The sequence below is a fragment of the Catharus ustulatus genome, chromosome 5, assembly GCF_009819885.2.
Source record: "Catharus ustulatus isolate bCatUst1 chromosome 5, bCatUst1.pri.v2, whole genome shotgun sequence".
In the NCBI taxonomy this organism is placed as follows: Eukaryota; Metazoa; Chordata; class Aves; order Passeriformes; family Turdidae; genus Catharus; species Catharus ustulatus.
Window position 1 is genome coordinate 60,807,835 of NC_046225.1, and position 17,992 is coordinate 60,825,826.

Consider the following 17,992-nt stretch of genomic DNA (forward strand, 5'->3'; position numbering starts at 1 on the left):
GATCTCCAGACGCTTCATCACCTCTGCTGCCCTTCCCCGGACATGCCCAAGCACCTCAGTGTCTTTCCTGAGTGGGGTTCCAGAGCTGAACGCAGGATTTGAGGTGTGGCCTCAGCAGTGCCCAGTACAGGGGGACAGTCACTGCCCTGGTCCTGCTGGCCACACCATTGCTGATATAAGCCAGGTGCCATTGGCCTTCTTGGTCACTTGGGCACACTCTGGCTCATGTTCAGCTGCTGTCAAACAGCACCCCCAGGTCCTTTTCCCCTGGGCAGATTTCCAGCCACTCTGCCCCCAACCTGTAGCACTGCCTGAGGTTGCAGGACCTGGCACTTGACCTTGTTAAATCTCACACAACCGGCCTCAGCCCACTGATGCAGCCTGTCCAGATCCCTCTGCAGAGCCTTTTAGTCTAGAAATTGTTGTTGTCATTCTCCCCTGGGTGATACTGATTGGCATTAACTGATTTATTTAGAACCCCCAAGCCATTACATTTATTTGCAGTTCATGATGTTTCAACTGGTATATGAATAGCATGGTCAGATCTATTCAGCAGGGAAAAAGACCATCATATATTTATATACATGCATGTACACATACACAGTCTTTATGAAGAATCTTTTATTTCACAGAGTGGAAAATTAGAAACTATTATGGTATCAGTGGTAATGCAGAAAAAAAGAGATGAAAATATTATATTTGGAGAGAAATAAACAATGCTCCAAAATTCTCTTCAGTGATATATATATTCTGCTTTTCATTTTAGACATCTTGCATCAAATTGGCAGAAACCAAACTATTAATTTTGCTGTCATTTGATAAAGCCTTACCATACAGTCAGGCACAGCAGTCTCCAGAAATGGATTAGCATATGAATGCTGAGCATTACAGCAGAGCAGCAAATGATAACTCCAAGGCAGTTGTTAGCTACAATGCAAACTCCACAGTGACGTTCGCTCTGATGTACTACTGAGCAAACTCATATAAAGCTCATGGATTTTCACAGGACTTAAATCAGGCACAAAAAAGCTCTCAGCAGAGAAGAAGAACTTTAAACACTTAGCCAGGAGGGAACAGCTTGGAGAGACTTCATGCTTAAGGCTGCATATGCATTTTACACAAAGCTGATGGATAAGAAGCAGACATGACCTAAGGATCAAGGACTGGAAAAAAATCCTGCCCTTTGCCAGATGAAAGTCTGAATCAGTAGGCTGGATGTTCCCACACTGAGTTGCATGTAAGTCAGGCAAAAACAATCTCAACAATTGCTAGTTTTGCTTGTGTGAAGGGTATTTTACAAATCAGAGTAAAGACCTTCACACAGCTGCTCCTGTCGCTGGCTGGCCAGTACCTTATTGATGTGTGAAGCTGTCTCCAGCTCCCAGACCTCCCCTGCTGTTCTTCTCATGTGCTTACAGGAAATTAATTAGTCTGGGACATGTATTTCTGAAAAGACCATGGGAAAAATGTCATTTGGGGAAGGTGAGGGGAATGGGGTTGTTGAGATAGGGATGTGCCTTAGGTGGCTGGGGCACTGTGCTTGGAGGACCAGTTTGGGAAGGAGAAGGCGTAGAGGACAATGTATAGAGCTTTCATCTGTACTGGGGGCGTTAAGGAGTGATGGGGCTGTGTAGCTGAGTGGTCAGAATGCAGCAAGGCAAACAGGGCTGGGCTTGGGAAAAAATGATGATAATGGTTCAGGTGATGATGTTTACAGACCTGAATTTATTCTTGGGGGAGCACAGAAAGCTGCTTCCAACAGTGGTAGTCAAAAACTGACATTCTGGAAACCACACATTAAGCAAGAGAATCAGGACTTCTCTTGCCCTTTGAATTCGGACTCTTGCCTTTCCTTGTGCATAGCAATAGTCATTTTAAAAGGAGGGGGGATGCCTGTTTGTTATTGCAGTCTCTTGGAAAGAGACGCAAAAAAAAATCTCCTCAGGCTAAGGAAGGAAGTGCATTGTTGATTGAACCCATGTCCCCTATTTCCCAGTGAGTGCCCTAAAAGCACCACTGAAACATTAAAGGGAAAAAGAACACGTGACCATGGCTTTTGAAATTTCAGGTTGACTTAGGGGCCAAAATCAGAGATTTCAGTTCACAGGGATTTCTAAAGTTAGAGGGTATAGTAGAGTTCCCAGATCACTTTCTCAGGAGTCATCTATGTTGTAGTAAAGTATTTGTTTGCAGAGAGTTAACTGGGAGGCAGAACGTGAATCATAAATAACACTTTGTTCTTGGCTTCTGGTTGTCCTTTTCAAAGATAAAAACTTTTGTCCATAATCTGGGGTAGGAAACAGTCATTAATATATGCCAAGTGATTTTTCTCCAGAGAAAAACAACATTTGAGGAGTTCAATGTATTTTTTCCAAAAACTGAAAGCCAGAAAAAGCACATGGCATTCTTCTTCAGAACAATAACAGACATCTTCATCATAGCCATCACCAAAAATAATAATGAAAATTATGTAAACTCAGGGTTAGAATAATGTTATTCCATGTTTAAGAAATGGCATTTCAATAGGTTTCAAATCCACTAGGTAGAGCAAGAGTGCGCATCAAGGCATTCACTGGAAGATGATGGACGTGCTGATCAGTTCTACTCACAGAATCATAGGATGTCTGTGTTGGAAGGGACCTTTAGCATCATCTAGTTCCAGTCTCCCTGCTGTGGGCAGGGACACTTTTCACTAGACCAGGTTGCTCAGAATGGTTTCTGAAACAGATTTTCCAAGTGAGTTCTTAAAGACATCTCATTCATTTAGTACTGGAAAAACATTCGAAAAGCTTTTCTGGACCTTGTTGAAGTCTGTTAAGGTGACAGATCTACAGAATCAAAAGCAGCATGGCCAGCAGGACAAGGGAGGTGCTTATGCCTCTCTACTCCACTCTTGTGAGATCCCACCTGGAATGCTGTGTCCAAATCTGGGGTCTTCAGCGAGGAAAGACATGGACATGCTGGAGCAGGTTCAGAGGAGGCCACAAAGATGATCAAAGGTCTGGAGCACCTCTCCTATGAACGTGCACTGAGACAGTCAGTACTTAAAGGTGATACTTGTGAGAAAGATGGCAACAGATTTTTTAGTAGGGCCTATTGCAGTAGGACAAGGGGATATGGCTTTAAACTAAAATAGGGTAGCTTTAAAAGAGATAGAAGGAAGAATTTTTTTATAATGATAATGGCAAACACTGGCACAGGTTGTCCTGAGGTTGGTCAGTGCCCCATCCCTGAAAACATTCAAGGCCACATTGAGCAGGGCTCTAAGCAAAGTGATATAGTTGAAGACGTGCCTGATGATTGCAGTGGGGTTGGACTAGGTGGGTTTTAAAGGTCTCTTCCAACACAAACTATTCCATAATTCTATGATCTCCCTTGAGTACATACTCTGTAAGTTAGATCCCCATTGAAGCCAGGGCTCAGCAGAGGCTTTATCATCAAACCATTAGGAAATATCACTTAATTACTGATATACACAGACTATGTCATTAACATTTTTTTAAACTTAGAAATTAAGGGATTGTAAGAAATTCCAAGTTTTGAGTCTTTCTGGTATATGATCTAATCTTTCTTACTTGTTCAACTATGTAGGGCTAATTCTAAAGTTTATTAATGAGCATTGTTTTGAAACATGCCTAGAAGATTTCCCATGAATCTGTTATAAACAAAAGTTGGGTCAAGTGCCAGTAGCTATTAGTCACAAGCTACCCTGTCTATATTCTTACTTTTGTCTTGCCTTGCTAGCTTTGAATTCACTTCCAATACAAAATAAGTCAGGATGAGAAGCAGAGAAAGAGAGACATCTTCAGCAATTCATTTGAAACCTCACTGGCTATGCCAGACTTTTCCCTCTTCAAACATGATCCACAAGTCAGCTGTGTCCACAGGCCTGAAGGGTTCAAACCTGCCATTCAATCTGCCACCACCACTTACCTTTCTACGAGGTCTCAGAAGCAGTGCTTATAGTTTGGCATGCCACACTCAGCAGTTTCTTTGCTCTGTATGATTTTTATGCTATTAAAATATGATTCTTAATGATTTTTTTTTTTACAAGGATTTTGCAGTGACCATCCACCTTCAGTTGGCCACAGCTTTATACATCTCCCAGCTTGTTTTGTATTGGGGGGGCTATGCTGAACTTCCAGAGCTTCACCTATAACACCACACCTTATTCTAATGAATCAAGGTCACAGCTGGCCAGTGCCACACTGCTTGGGTGAGCTACACAATCCAGAATCTTCACATGGCTTTACACTGTTTTGTTTCCCTTGTCTGAGACGGGGAAAGTGACCCAACAGTTTTTGAGCAGTCTGAACTTCTGATTCCCAGTACCAGAATGGCTGATGATGCTCAAAGGAATCAATCAGCCAGTGGGAAGGATCATTAGCTCAGATTATTTCTGAGAAAACAATCCTTAAAGGCCTCATTAGCAGTGCTGACATTTAACAGTCTCACACACTTAAGTTTGTAGTCAGTCATGTTTGAACAATCTTCTTCATAACTATGTTGAGTGCAGTCAGATCCTTCAACCATGTCTCAGGCCTCCATGAAAAATTGAGTGCTTGTAATCGAGGCCAGAATTCTAATATGTTTGATTTTCAAAATATCAGAAGAGTGAGATCAGTTTTATTTCTCAGTGTCTGACTTTAAACATAGTCTCTCCAGGTATTCCCATTATTTGGAAGGTTGTTTTTCTGAAAAATGCTGGAGAGCCTGGTCAAGGTGTGTATTGGTGAGATAGCTTGACTCAGCTGGGGGGAATTTTAACAAGAATGCTGGCAGGCAAAGCAGTTTCACTGCCAGCTGTACCAGAACACACAAATAAATATAACCTGACAGAATTTGTTTTGACAGAAAGCCAAGAAGTGAGGCCAGTTGCTTACAGTTGGCAAGTAACATGGAGACAATAACAAGTTTGCTTGCAGTGTAGAGAAAAATGGCCAAGGTTTAACACTGGGAGACTCAGGATATGAGCATCCCTACACCTCAGGTACAGGCTTATTTGAAATGTTTTCTCTATTTTCTTAAAATAAAATAAGAAAAAGAGACAGGAGCCATAAATTAGAAGCTATCTTCAGGGGTGACCTAGAATTTGAAGGGTTAGTTACAAATCTGGACTGGAATACAGCATATGGAAGCATGTAGGCATCTAAAGATGTGGATAGATGCCTAGAGTGGTGTGCCCATCTCCTGTGAAATGTCTTTCAGTTCAAGCAGGCTTCCTCCTCTTGGTTCCTCTCCAGCCCTTACCAGGAAAATTTCCATCTCCTGTTTTAGATCATTCTGCCTTGCCAACCTTGTGATGATAGAAGAGAAATAAAAAAGAGGCTGGGTAAACCATTTTTGATGGTGTGGAAAGAGGAAAAACAGAGTACAAAACTAAAATTTCAAACTGCAAGGCACGTGGGGACAAACAAAAACAAAAGTCACAGATCTTTTCCACAAGTCATGGGGACAGACTTCCCCTGCCTTGTGCTTCCTTATGTTCCCTCCTGGACTTTGTGAGCAGAAGACCACAGAGAGCTCCCCTTGTGAGAGCAATCATTTTCACAGGAGTGACTGATGGGGGCAGCCAGCAAAGCAAGAGCTACTATGGGAATTTCACTGGATATATACCTGACTATCCTGTAGTCCCTGGGCATGGCTTAATTCTCATGCCCTCAAGGTAAATGTTATTTATTAGATCATGGACATCTCTGAAGATGGATTCTCCTTCACCCAGTTGCTCCCTTGGTACAGCATATGGCACCAAAGAATGGTATTCACCATGTAAGAAATAAAATGTGAAGAGAAAAAAGCTTCCAGACCCTCAAAAGGACGCTCCTCCCCCAGCACTTTGTTTTCTTCTGGAAGTTCATCAAATGATATCACCCTGGCACTGTGCCTTTCTGGGAACTGTGGAAAAGTAGGCATCCAGCTAGGGACTACATTCTGCATTGAACTAGGCAGAGACCAAAGGAGCAGTTAAGCAGTTGAAAGGCTTAAGTTGGGGAAGGTGCCCATAAGCTTCTCTGACAGAGGAGCAGTGGGGCAGGGAGCAGCCCTGTTCAGCTGAGTGGCAGTCTCTTGTCCCAGTTCTGCTGTAAATGGAAAAGGATATCTGTCCATGGCTTGACATGAGTACATTTTTTCAAAAACCATCATAGCTAAGATGGGAATGCTTTGAGATATACAGAAGGTATGCTTGCAACACACCAAGCTGTTAGCTTTTCCAGGAGGAAAACTGGAAGTTTTGCCTACCTGGGCCACACAGTTGCTCAGGACAGCAATGTGAGACCCAGGCTGTGCACAGCTCACAGTGCCTGAACAACCTGTGGCCATATCAGTGGCAGCTTTCTTGCAGGACCACATCCACAGGGCACTGCAGTGTTCACTGCCCAGAGTGAGCTGCAAGGATCATCTTCTGACCCTTGGTGTAATGTTGGCTTGGTCAAGAGCAGCAAAGATAGAGCTTCAACAAGAAACTGAAATCAAACATAAGAGAGAGGCTGTGACAGTGAATCTGAATCTCGCAGAGGTGTGAGTGGCTGTGTCTCAGCACAAATGATAAATGCATTTAATGCTGAGGTTTTGCTGTAAATGAGTGGTGTTTGAACTTCTGAAAGCCTAAGGCATTTTGAAATGGCATGACAGCTTTGAAGCCTCCTGTGCTTTTCAAAATGCCACCAACACTGGCTTGTGTCCTCAGCCTGTGGGACTGCCAGGCTCTCACATCAACCCTGGTGGTCTCCACTTTACTGCTCCAGCTTGTCAGTAAAAACCTGGCTTCAAAATCAGCATGCTTTCCTGACTCTGGCTGTTCTGAGAAAAGTCCTGTTCTTGTGGAGGGAGTCTTCCTCAAAGCTATTACTTCAACAGTATTACTTCCATGTTTATATTGGAACAGAAAAAGGAGAATTTGGCCTGGTTTAGTCACATGTGCAATTGTTATGGTTAATGTCAGATTCAGGAGACTGGAGCCAGGAAGATATAAAAATAGAATAAAATTTATGTAATGTCTGCTTTTGGGTAATAACAGGTTTTTAAAGTATGCTTCTTCCTGATCAAATCAAATCTTTTCAGTGAGGTTGACCTCTATGTGAGACAGAAGGGCATGCACATTAGAAAGACAGCTCTAAACATTTTGGAGCTGTGAAATGAAATTCCATTTAAATTCTGTGTGGTTTGATATTTTCTTACTGAAACAAAGATTTCTGTGTCCACAGAAAAGCAGAAGGGACAATGCATCCTCTCTCCCAGCAGCCTTGCCAGGAGTGCCATCTCCACCCAAGCCTACCTTGGTATCTCCTCAGTATCTGACTGGTACCCAGAACTCACTCAGGACTGCATTTCTGCTTGATTAGGCTGATGTTCTACAGCTTCATATCTTGTGGAGGTTTTTGTGTTGGGCAAGGGCTGGCTGTTCCCTGGGACTGATGGAACTCACAGGGAACAGGGCAGCCAGGCAGGATCTCTCCATCCAGAGCCCATCCCAGCAGGGACCAGGGCAGCCTGGACATGGCCAGAGGCAGCTATGGCATCCGAGGCCAGACCAGAATATCAGCTTGTGAATGGGCTCAGCTGGGCTGAAATGGGCTCCTGGACCATGGGCAGGGTAACAGGACACCCCTGGAGAGGCTGGCAGGGATTTCAGGAATGTCAGTGCCCTCAAGGGCTCCGGGAGGCTGCAGGTTGTACTTATTCAAAGATGAAGACAGCATTGTGACCCCAGTCTGGCAGCATAAATTCAGTCTACATGTATGGAATTAATAGTTTTCAGCACAAGGCATTCAAATGTTTGTTTAATTCTGCATGGATCTTTATGCCTCTCCCCACTGAAGCAGTCACTGAGCCACGTAGGTAACCTGTGTCCTTCAAAATTTTGTCTTGCTTTCATCTGTCTTCTAATGAGAACCATTTGTACATTGGACTGTTTGGATTTGTAGAATCTCAGTCCAGCTTGTTTAGAGCTTGTTTAATACATGAATTGCCATGTACTGTGAAGTGTCAAACTTGCTTATTTGAAAAAAAATTTGGATTGTTCTCACAACACATTGTAAAAATCTAAAATATGTTTTAAGAGCTCTTTCATGTTGAAATAACACTGAAAATTTTTTTTCTTCTGTGTTTCTGATTTGGACAATTCAGGAAGGCAGTTGTAAATTTTCAAGTAAAAAGCTTATGAAGAAAATGGAGGTGTTATCCATTGTACAAACCTTGAAAGCTAAAATCTCATGCTGTTAGAATTCTGGAGGGTCTATACATCTGTTTGGTTAACTACTATAGACTATTATATATCCTAATCATAATATGTCCTGACACATATTGGAGAGGAGAGGAGAGGAGAGGAGAGGAGAGGAGAGGAGAGGAGAGGAGAGGAGAGGAGAGGAGAGGAGAGGAGAGGAGAGGAGAGGAGAGGAGAGGAGAGGAGAGGAGAGGAGAGGAGAGGAGAGGAGAGGAGAGGAGAGGAGAGGAGAGGAGAGGAGAGGAGAGGAGAGGAGAGGAGAGGAGAGGAGAGGAGAGGAGAGGAGAGGAGAGGAGAGGAGAGGAGAGAGGAGTTTGTCTTTTTTTGTTTGCCACAAATTTTTCTGACACAAATTCCTCTGATAAAAATTCATGTAAAAGAATGACAGTTTTTCTTGTGATATAATAACTTCAATTTGATACACATAGTAATTTATCTGCCTGCTTCTGTATGTACTGAAATCAAATGCAAATCTCTCTTTTATTAGTGTCATTTGATCAAATTCACAGAGAGGAAGAAAGAAAACAGAGGACAGAGTTTTCTTTCAGGAGATCTAATTTCTGTTCCTCGATCAGAAATGTCTATTGCATGGCAATTATTTAATCTTGCATGATATTATTTCTTTACCAATAAAGTAACAACATCAATAATATCAGATGTAATATTGTCTGTTGATGTCAAAGCAGGTAATTTCAAGAGCACTTTTCAGATTTTACTTTTCTTAAGTAATTGTGAAGTGTCATTTTGTATTTCAAATCAATTCTCTCATGGGAGATTAAAATGGATGAAGTCAGCATAATTCTTGGGTTTTTTTTCATTACAGTGCAGATGAGGTCTAGCATCTGATAACTGGTTATTTCTGACAGAAGGTGTTTTCTCACTTAAGTCTGTGTGACAATAATTGGTCAGGTTTCTTTTGAAATCCGTCCTGTCTGGGAAGTGTTTGTTTCTTTGGGTTCCTCCAGGGAATAGCACAAAAAGCTGCAGCTGTCAGTCAACATGCCACTCTTCAGTAGCAAAGTCTGGCCTTTGTCTGGTAAGGAGCAGGCTGTCCTTTGCATGTGGTGGGATGTGATTTCAGCACAGTCTCCATGGGACGTAAGTGGGCATTCCCAGATGGTCTGAAGGTCACAGAGTGTTTAGCAGCCAGTTAAATCTCATTTTCACTTTAATTTCCCCTGATCTCAGTCTGTCAACAAGTTCCACCTAACCTTGAATCACAGAGTGTTAGAGTCACCGTAGGATGTCCAGCTGGTCTTCTCCTCATTGATTGAGATGCCACTAGAAAAGCCCAGCTGGAGCATCTGACCCCCACAGCAGCATTAGTGTGCACAGCCAGGGGGGTCCATTGGGGCACCCCAGGATATGAGTGGTGCCCTGTGCCCAGGGGTACCAGCTGGCTTGTCCAGACACAGCATCACAGGCTTCCCTTGGGGAAGGAGCACACAGGACACACAGCACACAGTCGTATCCAGGGCTCACACAGTCTTGGGGTGCAGCTGCAGAGCAAACACAGCCCCAGGTAGTGGAATGTGCTGGGTTGTGCCAAAATACATATATTTCTTACAAAGAGAAGTGATTGTAGAGAACCCTCTTCACAATTCCATAATCAGTGAATAAAATTCTCTGTTATTGTAGTGCCTGGAGTATTAAGTATCTCCAGATATAATTTACAACGATGACAATAAACTCTGTGTTATTTTGCAGTTGCAACTCCATGGCAGCAGACTGCCATGAGCCTTTTTGTATTTTAAACAGTGACCTTGATTTAAATTTATTTCTTAAGAAATTTTGGCAAGTTTGAGACAAGCAGTATGCCAGAATCACTCCTAATGATCTGTCCCCAGAAATTTCCTTACATAATTGTTAATACAAATAAAATATATATTAAAAAGAGGAGTCATGTAGGGCTTAGAGCATATCAGCTTCAAATTTCCATCAGGGTAAAAGGTTTTGCAATTTCCACTTTAATGGAAACCTGCAGAGATTCCGAACATATTGACTTGCAAATAAAGTTGAAATACATAAAACATGGAGAAGCTTTCTCTTGCCTTGGTTTAAATGACCTTTCTTTCTTTCTATTTAAGTTTTATGGCATGGAATCAAGATGTAAAACTGAAAAAATTTATTATAATTTTTTTATAATCAGGCAGATCAATCAGGCAGTCACTTTTCCCTCAGCCAGGGCATATTCTTGTCACAGAAAAATAAGTGTATGTGTACATGTGTGTATGCACATATATATCCTTACATTTACCAGCCAAAGGAGTCCTGCTTTCTCTTAGCTTTTCTTCAGTATCCTGGAGTGTGGTGGATACATTTTATGCAAAATATATTATTAAGGTTTTTTTTTTTTCTCTTTGGCTTTGACTGATGGAATTAATTTTCTTTAATTCAGATCTATTCTTGGATGGCCTAAATGACAAAGTATTTAGATTTGTTTCTGGCTGATAAACAGTTAGCTGACTTGCAATAAGCTGTTTTGTTGGTTTTATCTTTGTTTTAGTTGTCTTCATTGGGCACTGCAGAAAGTTCTAGTTTGATATTTGTGATTTTGTTTATTTCTTAAATTACCCTGTCTTAGACAGGTAATTGCAATTGAAAACTCTCCTATGTGAAAAAGACATGTCTTTCCTGCTTAGAATTCTCCTTTTCTACCTGTGAGATGCTGTAATTTCTTATGAGTCTTCTTTTTCCTCTGTCTTTGGAAAAGTTTGAATGTACGTCTGTTCAAATAGATATATTTGTACACACTCTAAAGCTAAAAAAAAATAGGTCTCATAAATTTATCAGCTCATGGGAAAGAATATCAAAACACTTCATTTGGAGACAATTTTCTTGGCATAACTGCTCTTTTTATGGTTTTTATCTATTCTGCTTATTTTGTTAATGCCGGAAACTGGGTCTCTGCGGAAGTTCATAAGCCACTGCTGTTCCTTCTCAATAAAATTAATTGGTGTCCCAACTTGTTCTCTTGGGGCAATGATCATAACTGTCATTTAGTAGTGTCTGTGTTTTGGGATGAGTGTTACCTATGAAGGACTCTGGTAAATATGATCAGAAGCCCTTCTAGCCCTGTACCCTGTCTGGGGCAGTGTCCTGCAGCAGGGACAGGGATTGGGGCAGCACAGAGCTTTCCACGAGGTTATCTGCCTGCTTCCTCTGCACTGAGCTCTTCCAAACTCAGACACTGAGTCCTTGCTTTCTTGTCAGCCTTGTTGGACTCTTTGTCCATAAACTTGGAAGGAGCTTAAACCCTGGCTTTTTACAACATTTTCTCATAAGTGGTAAATTTGTTAAATTAATTATGCACAGAATGCATTTGTTTCCCTTAAACTTTTTTGTCCCCCTTGAATCTTTTAAATTAATAATTTCATTTTGTTCCTTCTATTTCTTGCTTTAAAAGACAGTGATTAATCTGCTCATTAGTATGTTATCCTTCTCAGAAAGGTAGTAACATTATGATAGCCACAGTTTTTTCTTTGTTGAGTATTATAAATTTACAATTAAAAATTCCAGTTGTTATATGGTCCACCAAATTGTAAGAACTGTTTTCCTGTAGTGTATTAACATTAGTAAGCAAGATTCTGAATGACACACAAGAGCAGTTTTCATGTTATGTCCTCAGGTCAGCATAAACCCAACATCTCTAGCAAAAATACAGAAATACAGCTGCAAAAAATGCAGCTGCCTGAATTGCATGATTTGGCCTCTGCCCATTGTAGTGATTGTCATTCTGCTAGACTTAAAAGCCAAAGAAAGTAGTACAGTAAATTCACGAATACAAGCCGCACGTAGTATAAGCCGCATATCCGGTGTGTTGGCAACATTGTTGTCTTTGTCAATAAATAAGCTGCACCCGGAATATTAGCCGCACTTTAGTTCGCCGCGAACTTTAACAAAGTCGTCATTTAGTAACACAATTGCGGGATCGCCGGGGCTTACTGGCTTACTACCGACCTTGGAAACATTGTTTCCAAGTGAAAAAAGACACACCCTTTATTTACAAGCCGAAAAAGACAGGAACAATAGTGTGGTCATTTTGCGAGCATTCCCAATGGATCCGCGTTGCCTTTAAACAGCCGCTCAGCCACGCGGGCAGGCAGCTGAGCTCCGAGCGGAGCCACATCTCCGTGCTGGCACAGGAGCGGCCGCTCTGGCCCTCGCAGCCCCGCGGGGCAAGTGGCCGTTGTAGCCCTCTCCCTGTGAGCCGAGTGGCCGTTCTACCCCTCTCCCTGCGGGCTGAGCGGCTCCCCCAGCCCTCTCCCTGTGAGCCGATCGCCCACTTCATCCCTCTCCCTGCGGGGAGAGAGGCTCCCCCAACCCTCTCCCTGCGAGCCCAGCCAGCCCCGTAGCCGCACAAGACTGAAAACACTTTAAAAAGTACAGAGAAATATCACACACTTTTATCGAACTGCCGAGGTAACTCGCCGAGGTAACTCACCCCGATAACAACCCCCGCCCCTCAGTAACGCCGCCATCCACAGGCAGGCAATAAGCTGTTCTCTGATTGGTTCATCGTCGGAACAATGGGAAACCATGGATTTCAAACTGTTTCGGCTCGGGACTGGACTGGTATGATACTAGGTAAGGGCAGATATCACATTTTTGTTCATAGATTAGCCGCACCCAAATATTAGCCGCACTTCCGGGTTTCCACCAAAATTTTTGTCTAATTACTGCGGCTTGTATTCGTGAAATTACTGTATATATAATAGTTTTCTAGGTGACATCAGTCCTCTTATAGGAAGAAAAAAATCCCTTTGAGTCCATCAAAACTGCATAAACTATGTGCTAGCTACAAAAAGCTCAGAGGACAGTCCTTCAAATACTCTATAAAATACTGCTTTCATTGGCACACTTCTAACAAAACAATCATGATTTCTTAATACAGATGTGTCTCATTATTATTCCAAACCCAGTTTGTTTATTTATCTGTTTTAACCTCAGACTGTCAGATTGTTCAGGCCCTTGTTTTGCTCCTCACGAGTAGCCAGCTGTACCCAGCGGTGTGTCTGGTGACTGCATGTCACAGCCACACTGCTGGCTGGGTCACAGTGTGGTGACACTGCCACTGCTGCCAGGGGGCTTTCCCTCTGCTCCTCCTGTGCTGGCCAGCACAGAGCTCCCCTCTCCTTGCTGGATCCCTGACACTGCTGAGCTCCCCAAGCAGGACAGATTTGGACCTTTGGGCTCCTGGAGCTGGAAAAGATCCTTTCCCCTTTTGTTCCCTGCCTGCTGGGATGTGGATCCCCCTGGGTTTTTTTGCTTTAATTGCTGGACACGAGGCTGAAGGTGAAGGGAAAGGGGAGATACAGTGGCATGTGAAAGAAGCCCAGGAGCACTTCTGCTCCTCCAGAACTTACGTTCCTCCATGCCCATATGGGACAGAAAAGGGCACCTGTCCAAAAAGTGGCGTGGTTGCAGGAAGGTGACAGTGAGAAGGCTTCTTTCCTCTGTGTAATGCTGTGGCTGGCTTAGTTAAAAGATGGTTGGGATAAGTCCTTAAATGGAAATCTCAGACATGGAAATGCTTTTCCTGCCAGAAATCTGGCTGAAGTAGAGTGTTTGTTGTGGAGAATGTTGAAGTTGTGGTGAGCCCAGATGTCATAGTCACTTCTCCCTGTTTGGAGTCTGTCTTCAGACCTTGGCAGGGATGCAGCAGCCAGCAGACACAGGGGAAGAACCTGTTGGAAGGCCACAGGATGGAGGGCATAGCCCCAAACTTCATGCACTGTCACTGCCTTCCCTTCAGCTGTGGGCTTCTGGAGACATGTTCTCTCTTCTGAGCCCTGGAAACCGAGCTGCTGTGCAGATGGTACCACTTGTACAGAAGAAATCACAGCCAAAAGAGCCTCCTCTCCAGAGACCCTTGGCTGTGGAGAGGGGCAGCAATGACTCACCCTTGACTATTAGCAAATAGAGTGGGTTTGGCCAAAAAAGGATCCCATTACCCAAAGAGGTTGTTTGCAGTTTGATCTATAAGCTGTGGGCTTTCTTTTTTCTAGTTTTTTAAACCTTCCTTGTTTCAGCCTTGTTGATGTGTGCTGCAGGCCCAAAGCACGAGGAGCTGGAAGATCTGTGTGCAGTGTGTGGCACAGACACAACACTGCTGTCTCCTGACTGCAGACGAGCAGTAGCTCTGCTTGCTTTTGGAACCTGAGAGGGAAAAGTGAACGCAGCCAGAGAATGTAGCAAGAGGTTGTGCAGGTCTCCAAGAGTTCCAAGAGTGGGCAGTGGACAGGCTCATCCAGGGAGCAGCAGGACATGCTGAGGCTCCTCAGCCTTCTCACCTGCTAAAATCACCGTGGGCAGAGGCCAGATGGAGGCTTGGTGCAGCATCCCTCTTGCCCATGGACTTGCACCATGTCCCAGGAATGCTGAGGTCTCTGTGTCTGACTGTGTACATGCCTGTTTACTATCCTGCTCTGTCTAAAAACCAGAAAAAGGCCAAGGGCACATGAAGTCCAGTAAAGACCATTTGATGAGTTACCAATGCTGTTCTCTCCATGAAAACAGGAATTTTTTGAAGGGCATCTGTTCCCTTCAGCTCACTGCTTGCCTCTTGCTCTGGCCTGTCTGGTCTTTCTCCTGTTGGATAACAGTGTAACAGGGGATTTCACTGCTCATGATCTTCCCTCATTCTGGTTTACTTTTATCACAGGCTAGAGCTTGTAAACCTTTGACTCCTGTTTACAAATAGACAGACTGGATAATATTAGCAAATATAAACAGTCCTTTCCATGAAAATCCTATTTTAAACACAGATTTGCAAAGACCAATTTTGTCTCTACCATCTGTAACTAGTTAAAATTCCAATTGCTTTTTTCTTAAAGAGGATTTAGCTAGTAAGCATGAGGTACATTACAACTAGTGTAAACTGTAGCCTTTTATTAAGAGTGTAGAAAAGACTCTAATAGCAACCTGGGTTATCTTCAGCCTCAAAATAGTGCTGAAAAAGCAATGATGCTTTCAGATCTGAAAGGTGATTTTTTTTCTTCTTTTAAACTGTACAATATATTTTTCTAACATTTATGCACAAAATTGCTTTTGTTTATCTTCAAATAATTTGTTAGATGAATGCCAGATCCTTTGTTGACATTTTAATTAATCTAGAATCAGCCAGTTTATTTTTATTTGGCCCAAGCTGGAGTAAGGAGTTATACAAACTGAGGATATAGTCAGTCTCTCACTGCAAAAACCTGTGTACTAATTTAAAATGTAACTCTCCCTCCTCAGTTTGTTGCTGCCATTCTGCTGGGGCTCCCTTAGTTTGTAGATTTGCCCCTTCCATACCATCTGACATTGCATTAAATCATTAGCATTCTTTGCTATCCAGTACTGTTGTGCAGGGGAAAGTAAGAGGCAGAAGGGTAAGGGAAGGCTACCATGTGGTAGGTGGGTGACTGAGGCACAGTGCAATGTAACCCATTGCTGATCTCGTTGGTCCCACCAGAATCAGCTGAGCTCTGGGCTTTGCATGGCTGCAAGCACACCTTCCCCCACTGCCCCTTCTGCAGATGTGGTCACCTTGAGCACGAGATCTCAGGTGGAAACTTCATAAAGGATCAGGCAACTTCCACTCATTGGGATTCACCAGGTGTATCTGTCAACAGTTAGGATTCTGGCATGGCTAATTTATCATCCCTTACTTTTGACCACTTTGCAACTGGGGCAGGTGAAAACGATTTTTATCCATTCCCTTTGTCTGCTAGGTGAATGGGAGCCAAAGAGCTTAAAGTATCCAGATGGGTGCTTGTGCTGGTCTAATTAAATCAGTTTTGAAACATCTCTTTAGGCTGTGGACAGATGTTCTATTTGTAGAGAGCTGTGCCAGATGAAGATTACAAGGCACACTGCTGGAGGTTATTGCCCTTGCAGCGCTGCTGGCACAGCCATGCCAGATCCTCTTCAGCTTGAACAGGGTGCAGACATGCACTTGGGGTGGGGACAGGACAGGTCACTACCTGCCTGCCCAAGCTGCCTCCTGGGCCACAGTCAGCTCTGCTGAGTGCTCCAGACGTGTCTCCTGGCTCCTGTCACTCTGGTTCATTGTGTCTGTCAGGGAGTGGGGAGCCCCAGCTAGCCAGGGGACAGTGTGGGAACACAGGGGACAAGCTGGGCTTGGCACAGCTGGATCTGGAGGAGCATTTATTTGCAGCTTTCCTAGGCTGGGATGGGAGCAGCAACCTGTCCCACTGCTGGTTGTGGTGCATGGCCTCTGGGTGAGGAGTTTTGGAGAAGGGCAGGGACTCAGTGTCTTGGCACTGCTCTTTTACCAAGGTCTTGGTATTGGCTTGAGCTAGGGCTGTGGAGATGCTGAAGGATTGCCAAAGGCAGTCCTATGCAAACACGGAAGTTTTTCTCATCAAGCTCTTATATTTTTACCAAATGTGTTAATGTGTGTACAGACGAAATGTGAAAAAATGTTTACCAAGTCTGGTGAGCTGCTTAGCTTCACTGGGCCAAAACTATCTCAGCAGATAGTATTGGACTTTCTGTGTAACACAAAGGTCAACTGTGACAACCACATTTTGTTTATTGCTTTTTTTATCTTAAACTCTATCTGCATTAGGAACTATCACATTTATTCACTATTTTCAGTAAAAATGTGGTAGATTAAAAGCAACCTAAATCCCTTACAAAATGCATCTTCCACTAAAATGTACGAAAAATGTCACTATTGCAAATGGTGCTGTCTGGCTTTCCTTAATTCTCAGAGGCGGTTTTTAATTAAGCATGTATGGTGCAGTCCTTCCTCATTGCCCTTGCTAGAGAATTATTTCTTTTAATTGTGCTTTTAAAGATCATGGCTATATGCAGAAATCAGTCCCAATCTGTGTTTTTTTTGAGAATTTAATAAAAAAGATGGCTGAAAATAACCCCAGGTCTAAGTCCCATCCCTGAGGTCCTCTCTGAGAGTTGCTTGTCCTTCCTGGAGGTGTCCAGGTCAGCGGAGCAGCCAGCTCCCTTCTCTAAGGCACCTGGCTGTGTCTTTCTCCTAAGGAAACAAATTAGTAATATTCTGTGTATATTGGTTGCTTCCTCAGTCTCCACAGTTTCCTTCCCACTCTCCAAGCCATGAAGGAAGTGTTCTCTATTCCACAGAAACACAGCATATACATAAGCTGAGAGCAGTCTTGGGAATATCCATTTACTCATCTCTTTCTTTAGACCTCTCCTTACTGCAACTTTCCAGAGATTTAGCGGCTCACAGCCATCCAAGTGAAACAGCAGCAACAGGAGCAACAAAAGAGGCACAAGCAGCCCTAAGTGGGGCAGGGGCTGTCAGAGCAGGAGTAGCATTTGCTGTGGCACTGCTGCTGAGTGGCACATTGGGGAAGAGGCTGGCATCAGATTTTCTGCAGCCACTAGATGGCACAAAAAAAGCTGCTGTAGCATCAGCTTGTTCCTGGAAAATTACTTAGGCATCAGGCTCATGCTGCGGTTAAAGGGGATCCTTATGTCCCTTTAATTCAAAGGCACATTTTAATGTTTCTCTTAGATGCAAGAATGTTGGCTGGAGTCATCCTGTTGGGTGGAAATTAATCTTAACAACAAAATTCAGCTTCAAATATCAAGCACTGCTGGAGTCAGTGCCATTCAGAGGTGGAGGGTAACACAGCAGAAGATGAGGGGAAGGGAGGTTGCTCTGCTAATTGCATTACAGGACCAGGCACTAAGAAAAATCATCAGTTCTCATCCTAGTGCTGATAACAATTCCCTTTTTAGCTTTGGGCAAATCACATAATCCTCTTCATTTCTCTA

At 43.3% G+C, this 17,992-nt stretch overlaps 1 protein-coding gene across 1 annotated transcript in view; it reads right to left on the reverse strand.

Annotated features, from left to right (window-relative positions):
* Positions 1–17,992, reverse strand: part of C1QTNF7 (C1q and TNF related 7) — a 38,789-nt gene that overhangs the window by 3,587 nt on the left and 17,210 nt on the right. The window lies entirely within an intron of this gene.